Raw genomic sequence first — 13,824 nt, 5'->3', positions numbered from 1 at the left:
GGCTATACCACTTTATATACCCACTACAACATGAATTATCTAATTTCCCACATTTTTGCCTGTATTTGATATCATCACTAGTATTATTTGTGTAATTGTAATTTCTTAGTAACTAATGATATTGAATATCTCTTCACATGCTTTTTGCTGTCTGTATATCTTCTTTAGTGAAGTAAATGTGTTTTTTCCCCATTTTCTAATTGAATTTTTAGAAACTGTTGAGTTTTGAGAGATCTTTGTACATTCTACATACTAATCTTTTGTTAGATGTATAGTTTGCAAATATTGTCTCCTCTATAGCTTGTCTTTTCATCCTCACAGAGAAAAAAAATTTAATTTTGACCAAGTCCAATTGAGGTAGGCTGAATAAATCTTCCCCTTTCCCGCCCAAAGATGTACATGTCCTAATCCCTGGAACCTGCGAATGTTACATTATGGAACATAAAAGGACTTCTTGGATGTGATTAAATTAAGGATCTCGAGATTGGAATTATCCTGAGTTATTGAAGTGGGCCCTAAATGCAATCACAAATATCTTTATAGGAGAGAAGCAGAGGGAGATTCAACACAGATGGAAGAGAAGCAGGCAGTGTGACCAGGGAGGCACAGATTGGAATGATGCAACCACAGACCAAGGAATCCTGTTTGGCCACCAGGGAGAGATTTTGGCTCAGTGGACTGATTTCAGACTTCTGGCCTCCAGAAATGTGAGGGACTGAATTTCTATTATTTTAAACCACGAATGATCACAATTACCAATTTGTGATAATTTGTTGTAGCTGCTCAGGAAATGAATACACCCGTTTTATGGATTATGCTTTTGGTGTCAAGTCCAAGAACACTTTGCCTAACTCTAAATCCTAAAGATTTCTCCTACAGCGTTTTCCTAAAAGTTTTATCACTTTATGTTTTACATTTATGATCCATTTCGAGTTCATTTTCAGATGAGGTTGTGGATGTCCAATTACTACAGCACCACTTGTTGAAATGGTTGTTTCTCAGCAGTAGACTCAGAGACTCCAAGAAGGGACTAGCAGTTACCAAAGGGGAGAGAGGTGGGGGAGGGAGAAGGGGATTGAGGGGTATAATGATTGGTACACATGGTGTGGGGGGTCACGGGGAAGACAGTGTAGCACAGAGAAGGCAAATAGTGACTCTGCGGCATCTTACTACACTGATGGACAGTGACTGCAATGGGATATGGGGGGGACTTGATAATATGGGTGAATGTAGTAACCGCGTTGTTTTTCATGTGAAACGTTCATAAAAGTGTATATCAATAATACCTTAATAAATTAAAAAAAAGAAATGGTTGTTTTTCCTCCACTGAGTTGCTTCTGCACCTTTGTCAAAAATCAACTGGGCATATTTGTGGGGCTCTGAGTTCTCCATCCTACTTCGTTGATCTCTGACCTTGCACTGCGCCACTCAGTCTTGATTACCGTAGCTAATGTATGACTTGTAATTGGGGAGACTGGTTCCTCCCACTTTCCAAATTGTAATTTTAGCTATTATTTGTCTTTTCACCTATATTTCCTAATGATCTTATCTCTGTCTACAAGATATCTTGCTGAGATTTCGATAAGAATTTCAATAAATCTGTTTATCAATTTAAGGAGACTGGCATCTTTCCAATGCTGAGTCTTCCAACTCACGAACATGTGTTTCCATTTATTTACATCTTTTTTTGGTTTCTTTCATCAACATTTTGTGATTTTCAGCATATAAATTCTGTATAAATTCTGTTAGATTAAAACCTAAGTTTTCATTTTTGGGGAGTGTTTCTAAATAGCATTATATTTTTAACTTTAGTGTCTACACTGCTGATTGCTAGTATATAGAAATACAGTTGATTTTTGTATGTGAATTCTGTGACCACGCTGCACTCACTCATTCATTCTGGGAGGTTTTGTTCCCGTTTTTGTTTTTAGATTCCCTGGAATTTTCTATGTTGATATGTCATCTGCAAATAGGGAATTTTGTTTCTTATTTTTTAATCTTTATGTCTTTTATTCCATTTTATTTCCTTATTTCACTATTTCCAGTAGTAATATGTTGAGTAAAATTGGTGAGAGTGGGCATCCTTGCCTTGTTCCTGATTTTAGGAGGAAAGCATTCAATCTTTTATCACAAAATATAATGTCAGATATAGATTCTTTGTAGAGACTCTGCTCAAGTTGAGAAAATTCTCCTCCGATTCCTAATTTTCTGTATTTCTGAAAACCTTAAGATAGTTTTTAAGTGTTTTTTTCTGCATAAATTGGTATGATCTTTAACCTGTTAATCTGGTAGATTAATTTTTCTTCTTTAATTTAGTAATTTGGTAGATTATATTTACTTTGAATATTGAGACAGCCTTGTATCCTGGGAATAACTTGGTCATGGTATATAATTCTTTTTATATATTGATGAAAATTTTTAAGAACTTCTGCATTGATATTCATAAGATATATTGGTCTGTAGTTTATTCCTCCTCCTCCTTCTTCTTCTTTTTTTGTGTTACCTTTGTCCGGTTTTGGTAGCAGGATAAAACTAGCTTCATAAAATGATTTGGGAAATGTTCCCTCCTTTTCTATTTCCTGAAAGAGATTGTGCAGAATTGGTATTAATTCTCCTATAAACATTTGGTAGTGTTTGCCAGTGAAACTGGGCCTTCAGATTTTCCTTTTTGGAAATTAAAAAAAAAATATTAACTCCATTTCCTTAGTGGTTATAGGGTTAGTCAAATAATCTATTTCACATAAGTGAGTTGTGGTAGCTTATGCTTTTCAAATAATTGTCTCCATTTTATCAAAGTTGTCAGATTTTTGCATGTAGGGTTGTTTGTTGTATGTATTCCCTTATTCTCTTTTTGACATCTGCAAGGTCTGTACTGATATTCCATTTTATTCCTGATATTGGTAATTTTGTCTTCTCTCTTTTTTCTTTGCTCATCTCCCTAGATGTGTCAATTTTGTCAATTATTTCACAGAACTAATTTTTATGTCATTGATTTTCTCTATTGCTGTCTGTTTTAAATTTCATTGATTTCTTTTTGTTACTGTATCATTTTATTCCTCTGATTGTTTTGGGTTTATTGTGCTCTTCTTTTTCTAGAATTTTTTTCCCTCTAGGTTCTTGAGATGGAAGCTTAGATTATGCATTTGAGACTTTTCCTCTTTTCTGATGTAAGCATTTGGTGCTATAAATTTCCCTCTTCGTACTGCTTTAGCTGTGTCCCACAGATGTTAATGTATTGTATTTTATTTTCACTAAAGTCAAATTTTAGATTTCCTTTGTGAGCTCCTCTTTGACCACATGGATTATTTAGAAGTATTGTTTAGTTTCCAAGTGTTCAGAGACTTTCCTGTTATCTTTATGTTATTGATTTCTAGTTTGATTACATTGTGGTCAGAGAACACACTGTATCTTTTTCAATTATTTTTAAATTTGTTGAGGTTTATTTTGTGGCCCAGGATATAGTCTATTTTGGTATATGTTCCATGGACATTTGAAAAGATTGTGTGTTCCACTCTTGTTGGGCAGAGTGTTCTATAGATGTTGATTGGACCTCACTGGTTTTTGGTGGTGTTGAGTTTTTCTCTATCTTTGCTGATTTTCCACCTAGTTCTCTCAATTGTTGAGAGAGGAAAACTGAAGTCTCCCATTATAATTGCGAATTTGTCTATTTCTTTTTTCAGTTCCATCAGTTTTTGCTTCATATATTTTGCAATTTTGATGTGTGTCCCTGTTAGCCTGAGTTCTTGGTATGGATAAGACCACAGTTTTAACCACTTTTCATACCTAGACCTTTAGTGGAAAACAAATTTCTCATTCATATACATTCATATTGAAAGGAAAGGAGCGACACACAGCAGCAATTCACCGGAGAATTCCGCTTTATTAGGGAAAGGTGCTGGGTTATATAGGAAGGGGCATGGGGTGATTGTGGTGTTACTTCTACGGGGCTGGTGGCTATTGGCTAGGTGTTGGGATTAGGGGGGCGAGGGGTGATTGGGCTTCAGGTGGCGCTGGTGGGAACCGAGGACCTGGAAGAGAAGCAGGAGGTTCACCATCTTATGGGTGGGGGCCCTTCACATATAACTGAAACAATTTTGATGCAATAATATTTACCCTTGTCAGATGCAGTGGAGTTCGAGATTTTCAATTCTATTATTTTTTCTTAAGACTTAATTTTTTGGAGTAGTTTTAGGTTCACAGCAAAATTAAGAGGAAATTACAGAGATTTCCTATATACCCTTCATGTAAGGGGTTTGTGCATGGGAGGAAGACCAAGACTGAGGCTGAACCTGGGAGCCTGAGGCAGACCCTGTAGGAGCTCTTGGGTTGTGTTCTCTGTGCTGAACATCCCTTCCATTATTCCTGAAGTTTTAGTAAAGCCTTGTTAAAAATGACAGTCCAGTGTGTAGTGTGGGGAATTAAGGATGTGCTTCTGAGTGGTGAAGAGGCTCCTCGGGCCTGTGTAGGGGCAGAGCAATGTATTGTTAGGACTTGGGATTCTGAAGGTGGGCTGCTGGGGTCTATCATGGCTCTACCATTTAATAGTCCTTGTGTGGATTACTTAATCTCTCTGTGTGTCAGTTTTCTCACCTATAAAATGGGAATAATGCTAGTATTGCTTCCTTTGTGGAGTTGTGAGGATTAAATGAAGGCATGTATTTAAAACATGTAGCATGCTTTTTCTTTTTTAATAAGCAGATTGACGAATGGATGGTTCAGTGAATGGTTCAGTGGATGGATGAATAAATTAATGAGTGAACAGGTGAATAAAAAGGTAATAGATGAAAAGATGAAGGAATTAATAAATTAATGGTTGGGTAAATTAAAGGACAGATTGACAGATGGTTCAATGGAGAGGTCATTAGATAGACAGATAGATCCTTGGATAAATTAAAGGATGAGTGGATGGATGGGTATTTGCTGGACTCCATGTTGGGCACTTTAGTACTCACATTATCTTGCTTTATCCACACAGAAATCCCATGAAGGAAGGAACATTTTCATTTTACAGACAAGGTGCTTCAGCTTCAGAGGTAGGAAAAATCACTTCTCCAAGATCATACAATTAGAAGATAGTGGAGCAGGATTCAAACTTAGGTCTACCTGACTCCAGGCAGTGCCTGGAGCACATAAGAGCTTAATGTGCATAGCTCCTATGGCATCTGAAGGAGAACTGTTGTATACAGGAAGATTTATGGGTCAGAGAGATATGATGGTTGTGGCACAAAAAGATGTTTTTTTTTTCTTTCTTTTTTAAATAAGCAGATGGATGAATGGATGGTTCAGTAGATGGCTCAATGGATGGATGAATACATTAATGAATGAACAGGTGAATAAAAAAGATAATAGATGAGAAGATGAAGGAATGAATAAACTAATGGGTGGGTAAATTAAAGGACAGATTTACCTTTCCCCCAAGACCTTTCTCCCAAGAGATAGTAGTGTCCAAATGGGGCCTCAGAAAGGGGACCAAAGGAGACCCTGTTATTGAACAGGTTGGGAGCTGAGCTGAGCTTCAAAATGTTGGCTATTAATGGGAATGTAGCCCACTGTGGTAGGTAAGAATAATGGCCCCCCAAAGATGTCCACATCCTAATCTCCAGAATCTGTGAATATGGGACGAAACATGGCAAAGGGAAATTAAGGTCACAGATGGAATTAGGTTGCTGATCGAGGGAGATTATCTGGGTCGGCCCAGTGTAATCACAAAGGTTCTTAGAAGTGGAAGAAGGCAAAAGAAGAGAGGGATATGTGAGATACAGTCAGAGAGAGATGCAACGCTGCTGGCTTTGAAGATAGGGATGGGGCCGTGAGCCAAGGTGCAGGCAGCATCTGGAAGCTGGAAAAGGCTGGAACACATTTCCCCCTAGAGCTGCAGAGAGAGCAGGGCCCTGCTGACACTGTGATTTTAGCCCAGTGGGTCCTGTTTTGGACTTCTGACTTACAGACCTGTGAGATGATTAGTTTGTATACTTATATGGTAATGTGTTATGTAGCAACAGGAAACTCATACACCCCCCACGTCATGGGGGAGAAAACTTGGATCCAGGAGGGTTCGGTGACTCACTGTCTGCACTTTTTGTAGTTACAGAAGCTCTTTGACTTCCAAAATCACTGGTCGAATAGCCAGGGACAAAAGGTTCACCTGCCCCGCCCTGTGCTCCCAGGGCATCTGTGTGCGTCCATTACCTCTGTGAACCCAGCAGTCCTCCTTTATTTCATGAATGCAGAGATCCTAAGATTTATTACTGGAAGAGTCCTCAGCGACCATGTCATCATGAGTAACATGACTTTCTAGTGGTTTCTATAATCTTTCTGCTGTGTGATTTTTCGAACATCTAAATCCAGCCTTCAAAACAGTTAAAAGCAGCATTGTTCTGGAGGAGATGGAGTCGGGAGGTGAAGCTTGGCCCAGAAGGCCATCCCCTGACTGTAGTGTCCTGTAACCTGGGCACCTCCTCGGAACCCAGGGCAGTGAGGAGCAGCGTGTGGGGAGCACCCGCCTTCCGTGGGTGAGGAGCCAAAGGGCCCTTGCTTTTCTGTGCCCTGAGGCTTTTCACGTAGCTGCTTCCTCCTCATCTGCTAGCTCTCTGCTCAGTTCTTCTCCCCAGGGAAGCCTCCCCTGCTACTATCTAAAGTCCACCATCTTTCCTGACTGGCACCAGTGATCTGCTGGTTTCCTTCCCAGGACTTACGGCAATTTGCCATTATTCTTTTTATTTGCTTAAATAAGGCCTGCAGAAGGCTGGGACCTGGTCTCTCCCGCTCCCGGGCATAACCGCAGTGCCCGGCACATGCCTGGTGTGAGAACACTCGCAGGAAATGTCTGCAGAATGGGAGAACGAGGCTCCGAGAGGGAAAGTAACTTGCTGAGATCACACAGAGACACAGGGGCAGAGCCCGAGTGACGACCAGGACAGTCTTCCCTCAGCCAGCCCCTGGACTGGGCTTGTGGTCCCTGGGACAGACATGTTAAGGGCTGGTTCCAGGACCCCATGAGCCTCTCAGTCACCTAGAGGGGATTGTAGGTGGTGCAGACAACATGGTGTTTGGATTTCTCTTCTGGGAGGATTTCCCTCAGCATTTAGCAGCTATTGCTCCAGGAGTATTGGAATCTAAAAGGAACAGTTGGAAGGTGACAATGCTGGAAACCCAAATGCTGGCCCTTTATGGTGGCATTCCAGGCGTCAGGGACAAGTGAGAGGGTTCCTAGAGTCCACTGAATCACACCATTTAAGGAAACCGGGAAGAGAAGTAAGGCCGTATTTAGATAATTGCTATAGCAATCCTGAGAGTAGGGATTATAAGCCCCACTTTACTTGGGGAAGCAAGTAACTTGCCCAAGGTCACAAGTTTATCAATGAGCTTCCAACACAGCTCTGCAGGGCTCCGCAGCTCTTTCTCCTGCTCCTTGTTGCACCGAGAGGGATGAACTAAATACAGGCCTATCCGGCAGGCCACCCGAGTGTGTGCAGGCTGGGCTGGCCATCCCTCACTTTCCTCTGGACCTGGGAGCTCCTTCTTTGGCCTCAGAGGCTCAAAACCAGGGGTTCAGCTTTAGTGCCCCCTGGAATAGTGTGAGGAAGGGTCCAGCCTCAGGCTGGTGTTCCCAGAGGGCTGGTTTTTAAGAGGGAAGAAGAGGAAGAGAAAATTGTGTATATTGCACTGAAGTGGTCTAGGGACACAGAGAAGATGAGGGGAGATATGCCAGAACTTTCTGAGAAGAGAGTTTGAAAATCTAGGGAATGTTTGAAAGAACTCAGTTTTAGAGTAAAATATACCTGTTATCATCCCAAACAGGCCACAGTCGGCTTGACCTTAAGTGCTTTAGACAACCCGTGTCTGTGAACCTCAGTTCCCACTGTTGTAAAATGAAACAATGCTGTGCTAAAGCCTGTTGTTACCTACTTAGGAATTTTTTGAACCACTTGTTAAAAACACCTTCACTAGAAATTAGAGTAGATAAATTTACAATAGCATAAATTATATTAAAAAAAGACAATACCCAAAACTAGTCACTTCCTAATTATTTTACTACACTGTACTATGTACTATTATCTATGCTCTTGAGGTTATTTACATTATTGTATCCGAATTTTGGAAACACTATGTAATGATGGGTACTGAACACCTCTTCCCAAGTCTTCACTGACTCAGATTGGTAGTTTGAAATTGGCCTTGGTGGGAGTATTTACACATGGAAGATGGAAACTGCTATAAATCCGGGCTTGATTTATTACTTTATTGTTCTAGATCGAAGAAAGTGATGGATAACATCTTTTTAAATTGAAGTGTAGTTGATATACAATATTATATTGGTTTCAAGTATACAACATAGTGGTTTGACAGTTACCTATGTTATTAAATGCTCACCCCAACTAGTGCAGTTATTGTCAACATAGAAAGTTATTACAGAATTATTGACTATATTCTCTATGCTCGTCTTTCATCCCTGTGACTAATTTATATTATGATTGAGATTTTGTGCCTTTTTGTCCCCTTCACCTGTATCACCACCTCCTCCCTTCCCCCTCCCCATGGTAAACACCAGTCACTTCTCAGTGTCTAGGAGTCTTTTTCTATTTTGTTTGTTTTGTTTTGTTTTGTTTAGACTCCACATATAAGTGAAATCGTATGGTATTTGTCCTTCTCTGTCTGACTTACTCACTTAACATAATACCGTCCAAGTATATCCATGTTGGAAATCATGTAAATAGCAAGATTTCTTCCTCCTTTATGGCCGAGTAATATTCCCTTGTATATATGTACCATATCTTCTTTATCCATTCATCTATTGAAGGACACTTTAGTTGTTTCCATATCTTGGTCATTGTAAATAATGTTGTGATAAATATAGGGGTGCATAGATCTTTTCAAATCAGTGATTTTGTTTTTTTCAGGTAAATTCCCAGAAGTGGAAATGTTGGGTCATATGGTATTTCTATTTTTAGTTTTTGTGGAACCTCCATACTGCTTTCCATAGTGGCTGCACCAACTGACATTCCCACCAGTAGTGTAGGAGGGTTTCCAGATCTCCACATCCTCGCCAACACTTGTTATTTCTTGTCTGCTGGATAGTGGCCATCCTGACTGGTGTGAGGTGCTATCTCACTGTGGTTTTGATTTGCATTTCCCTGATGATTAGTTCTGTGGAGCATCTTTTCAGATGGATAACATATTAAAGCAGACTAAATTTTAAAGTGTGTTGTGGTGAACACCACACAAAATTGAGGAAGTACTCCAGTATTTGAAAACTTTATCTGATTCAGCTGTCATGCATGTCATTGGGGAATGAGTAAAATTTCAGCATGTTCCTTCACTGTTTCACCTTTATCTTACTACTTGACTTAAAATGTCAATGAATGTTCATGAACTATACTTGGAGAGTTAGTTGGTAAACACTTAACAGCACACCTCCAGTAATAACCATCTCTGGATGGCTGTGAGCATTTAGTGATAAAATGTTTGCGGTGGTGCCAAGAGGTGGCAGTTTCCATCACCTTCCCTCTCTCCAAGCCACCCCCAAGAAACTTGCAATTTAAAGACAGATAGCATGCTGGCTTGGTAACTACAGCCTCAAGAAAACTTTCATAGTCCCTCATCTCAACCAGATTGGGTGCTCCTGAGTTCTTACTATAGAGAATTTCTGTGGCCAGTGGCCTGGACCTGAGACACAGTATTGTTAATGAGTCAGGAGTGGGGAGATTGGAAGAGGTGTCTTTTAAAAGATCAAAGATAAACATTGCATATACACTCAAGAGAAAATTCAGCAGAGAAGGGCATAGCATTTGGTTCAACCTTCTTTGCTTCCTTCCCCATCACCAGCTCCTCACACACTGGCCTGGACTTCAGCTGGGGTGGGGATCAGATGGACAGGAAGTCCAATCTCACTAATCCCCACCAGCTCCAGGATGCCAAGCCTCCTCCCTGGGGCTCAGCTCCGGCCTGTTACTAGCCCCAACCCCTAGAGGGCAGAGTGGCTCCAAGGAAGGAAGGCTGAGCTCAACCTTCAGTCCATCTCTTGCCTCCCATTCCCCCACACAGCAGCAGAGCTGCTCTTGGGGGCACTAAGGGAGTGGCACTGAGCCCCTGCTGTATGTCAAGTTCTCTGTTGGACACTCTGGTGCCCATTAACTATTTAACCCTCATGAAGGTCTTGCAAGGTTAGGTCTGTTATGCTTTCTCTGTTTGAATCTCAGGCCATCAGGTAGATCTCCTGCTACCCTCCTCATAGAATCCTCTTCAGATTCCCACCTAACCTGGGGGCCCCTACCCATCATGCCTTGGATATTTTTGGTCCTGGCTTGCTATCATGTCTTCTAACCTCTCCAACATAACTTGATGCTTTCAATAACCACGTGGGATGCTGCTGCTAACCCTAGTCCTTTGGTTCCTTGACCTCCTCTCTTGCTGTCCATTCCACTGCCTTGGTCATTCCCTTGACCTTGACAACAGCAATCCCTCCATCATCTTAATTTTAAGCAACCCGATTTCCAATCACTACTTCCTATCTTCCCATTCCTCCAGGATCCTCATTTCAGCAGTGCCCCTGGAGCCCCCTACAATAATTCATTGGTCCTACACCTTTGTATTGTCCTCACCCTCTGCTGCACCACTCTCTGTACAACCCCCACATCCATTGCTGTGGTCTCTCCTGCATTTGCTCTCAGCTCCTTTCTTCTTCTCTGGCTTTACTGTACTCACCTGGCCAAACCCCAGACTCCCTAATTTGCATCTCTACCCCTGACTACCACTCTAATTCCAGACTCATATCCAACTGCCTACTTGCTGTTCAGGAGACATCTCTAACTTATATCCCATATAGAATGCTCAGGCCCCCCCAAACCTGCTCTTTCCTGGTTTGCCCATCTCAGTGGCTGCTCCGTCTTTGCTGTTGCTCAGGCCACACCCCTGGGCCACCACTTTCTCCCACATCCAGTTTATCAACAAATCATGTTGGCTTTACGTTCACACACTATCTAGAACCTAATCCCTTCTCACCACCTCTACTCCTACCATCCTGTTTCAAGCCACGGTCCTCTGCCTCCTACAGTACTGTAGTGATTTCCTGTCTTCCCACTTGCACCATTGCTCCCTGTGATAGTTAGCTGTGCATGTGACCGGGCCACAACACTGGTTATTCAAACACTCTTCTAGGTGTTGCTGTGGTGGGATTTTGTAGATGTGGTTAACATCTACAGTCAGTTGGCTTTAAGTAAAGGAGATTATCGCCAATAATCTGTGTGGGCCTCTTCTTCTCTAAGAAGAAATTCCTCTGAACTGTAGCATTAGCTCCTGCTCGAGAGTTTCGAGCCTGCCAGCCTGCCCAGCGGATTTGGGATTTGCTAGCCAAATTGCATAAGCAAATCCCTTGAAATAAACCTCTTCATCTATATCCTAGTGGCTCTGTTTCTCTGGAGAGCCCTGATACACTCCCAACCATCATTCTGCAGAGCTCTCAGAGCGATCCCTTTAAAAGTCACATCACGGCGTTTGCATTTCCAGACCCTCTAAGGGCTTTCACCTCATTCAGAGGAGAGTTTGTCTTTATCATGGCCTCCAGAGGACCTCAGTCCCTCCCCTGCCCACCCTTCTCTCTGCTCCAGCTGCCCTGGCATCCTTGCTGCTCCTTGGCCATGCCGGGCATCCTCTACCTCTGCTCCTGCTGTCCCCTCTCCAGTGTCCCCACTCACTGGCTCCCTCACCCCTTCAGGTATTTGCTCACAGGTCATCTTCTCCACGAGGCCTTCCCTGACCACCCTGTTCCTATAAACTGAGGGATAACACACATGCAGTAAAATGTGTAAAGCACATGAATTTTTATATGTGATGATTTTTTTAAACCTAGGCTGCAACTGCCTAAGTGCCTGCCACCTAGATGCAGAAGCAGAGCATTTCCAGCCCTTCATGAGGTTCCCTTCTTCACTTCCTAGAAGTAACTACTCTATAAATTCTATTCCCATTGATTAATTTGGCTGTTCTCCATTATTTTGCCAATGGGGTCTTAGATTAGGCACTCTTCTGTGTCCGCTATTCTATTTTATTATAAAATTGCAACCCCCCTTGAGAACTCTTCAAACCCATTTCCCCTAGTGTTTTTCATGGCTTCATCTCTAACATATTATTTGCGTTCAGTTGTTTAAGTGCCTGTCTGGCCCCCCAAAACAAAGGTTTATGCCTGATTTGTTCATTGCTCTATTCCCAGAACAAGGTGAACTGACCAGCACATGTGGGCAATGAATAAACATTGGTTCAATTAAAAAAAATGAGTGAATCTCCATTTTCTAGATGATGACATTGAGGCTCAGAGAGGTGAAGCGACTTCCCTGTGGCTCAGAGCGTTAATGGACCTCAGAATGAGCAGGAGAGTCCAGGGGAAGTCCAGGATGGGCCAGGGCCAGGGGCAGGTGGAACTACTAAGGGGATCTAGATCTCTCAGAGGAACCAGGCGAGTGAAGCTGTCTTGGGCCTTGGGTCAGAGGCCCTAAGATGTCTAAGGCAGGTGGTGAGGTTGCATGCTGGGCTCTACCTACCATATGCCTGCAGGTGGTGTACGACCCAGTTGGCCTCACTGTGGGCATTCAGGGTTCCCTCCACCCTGTACTCCTGAGCACCGCATAGGAGCTGGCAGTCCTGCCACCTGTATGTACAAACTGGGATGAGGGGTATTTATTATTTTTAATATGGTAGTCATGTTTACATCTGCATTACTTACATAGTAATTCACAAAATCTGTTAATGTTGACTTCATATCTTTGTATCTGCTATTCCAGAGAAATAGACCTAGAATACTTTATCAACCTCAGCTCCAGGTAACTCCCAGCCATGCTTTAGAACCCTGCAGGATCCCTAGGGACCCCCATTCAGGGTTAACCATGCCCTTCCCGACAGCTGTAGACACTTTGTGCCACATGTTGCCCTGAGTCGTAATAGCCGGACTGCCCACTGGGCCCCATCTACTGGAGACTTCCGAGCGAGGGCATGTGTCTGATTCATCGCAGCATTCCTAGTTCCAGCCTCGTGTCCAGGACTGTGGGGGTGCCTGGTTCATGTGAACTGGTCCATGTATTGATCTGCTCTTGAGGGTAGGATGCACATGGAATCATTTCTGTTTCCCCATGGTATCTAATGCAGGGCCTTTCATGTAATAGGAATTCAGTCAGTACTTTTTGAATGAATGAATGAATGAGTGAGTGATCACATGACGGCTTCCTAGATCCCATTCCCCTCTGACTTCTACCCCATCATGTTTCATTCTGAGCCCCGCTTTACCTCAGACCAGAGCATTACCCAGGAGCTGGTCACTTCCCCAAGTGTCCTCCCAGGGACACTGGTCCCTTGAGGTGTTTCCTGCAGAATGGGAACCTCTGCAAATGACAGCATGTTATAGAGATTCACATCACCCTTTTAGCATATATAAAGCTCTGCAATACCCTGAAGTAAAGAAATCTTATCAACTTGCCCAAGCCTGGAGTTTGCCAAATATATTTGACTATGAACTCTCCCCAATGCCCCCCACTCCCGCCACCTTAGCTGAACTCAATTGACATTTATTTGACAAACGTTTATTGAGAGTGTACCGTGGTCCAGGCATTGTTCTGTTTGTGGAGAACACAGCAGAGTGTATGACAGACATGGGCCCTGCTGCCTGCCCAGCAAAATACGAAGAATTAGTGTTTGTGAGAGTTAAGTGCTTCTGTGGTTCATCTCATTAACCTTCACCTACATTCTAGGAGTCAGATATTACTGCCCCATTTAACAGACATGAAAATGAGCCTCTCCAGGACGCCTAGCTAACAAATGACAAGGCTGAAATTCACAACC

The sequence above is a fragment of the Manis pentadactyla genome, chromosome 4 (assembly GCF_030020395.1).
Source record: "Manis pentadactyla isolate mManPen7 chromosome 4, mManPen7.hap1, whole genome shotgun sequence".
Classification (NCBI taxonomy): Eukaryota; Metazoa; Chordata; class Mammalia; order Pholidota; family Manidae; genus Manis; species Manis pentadactyla.
Note: the sequence above shows the minus strand (reverse complement) of the source record.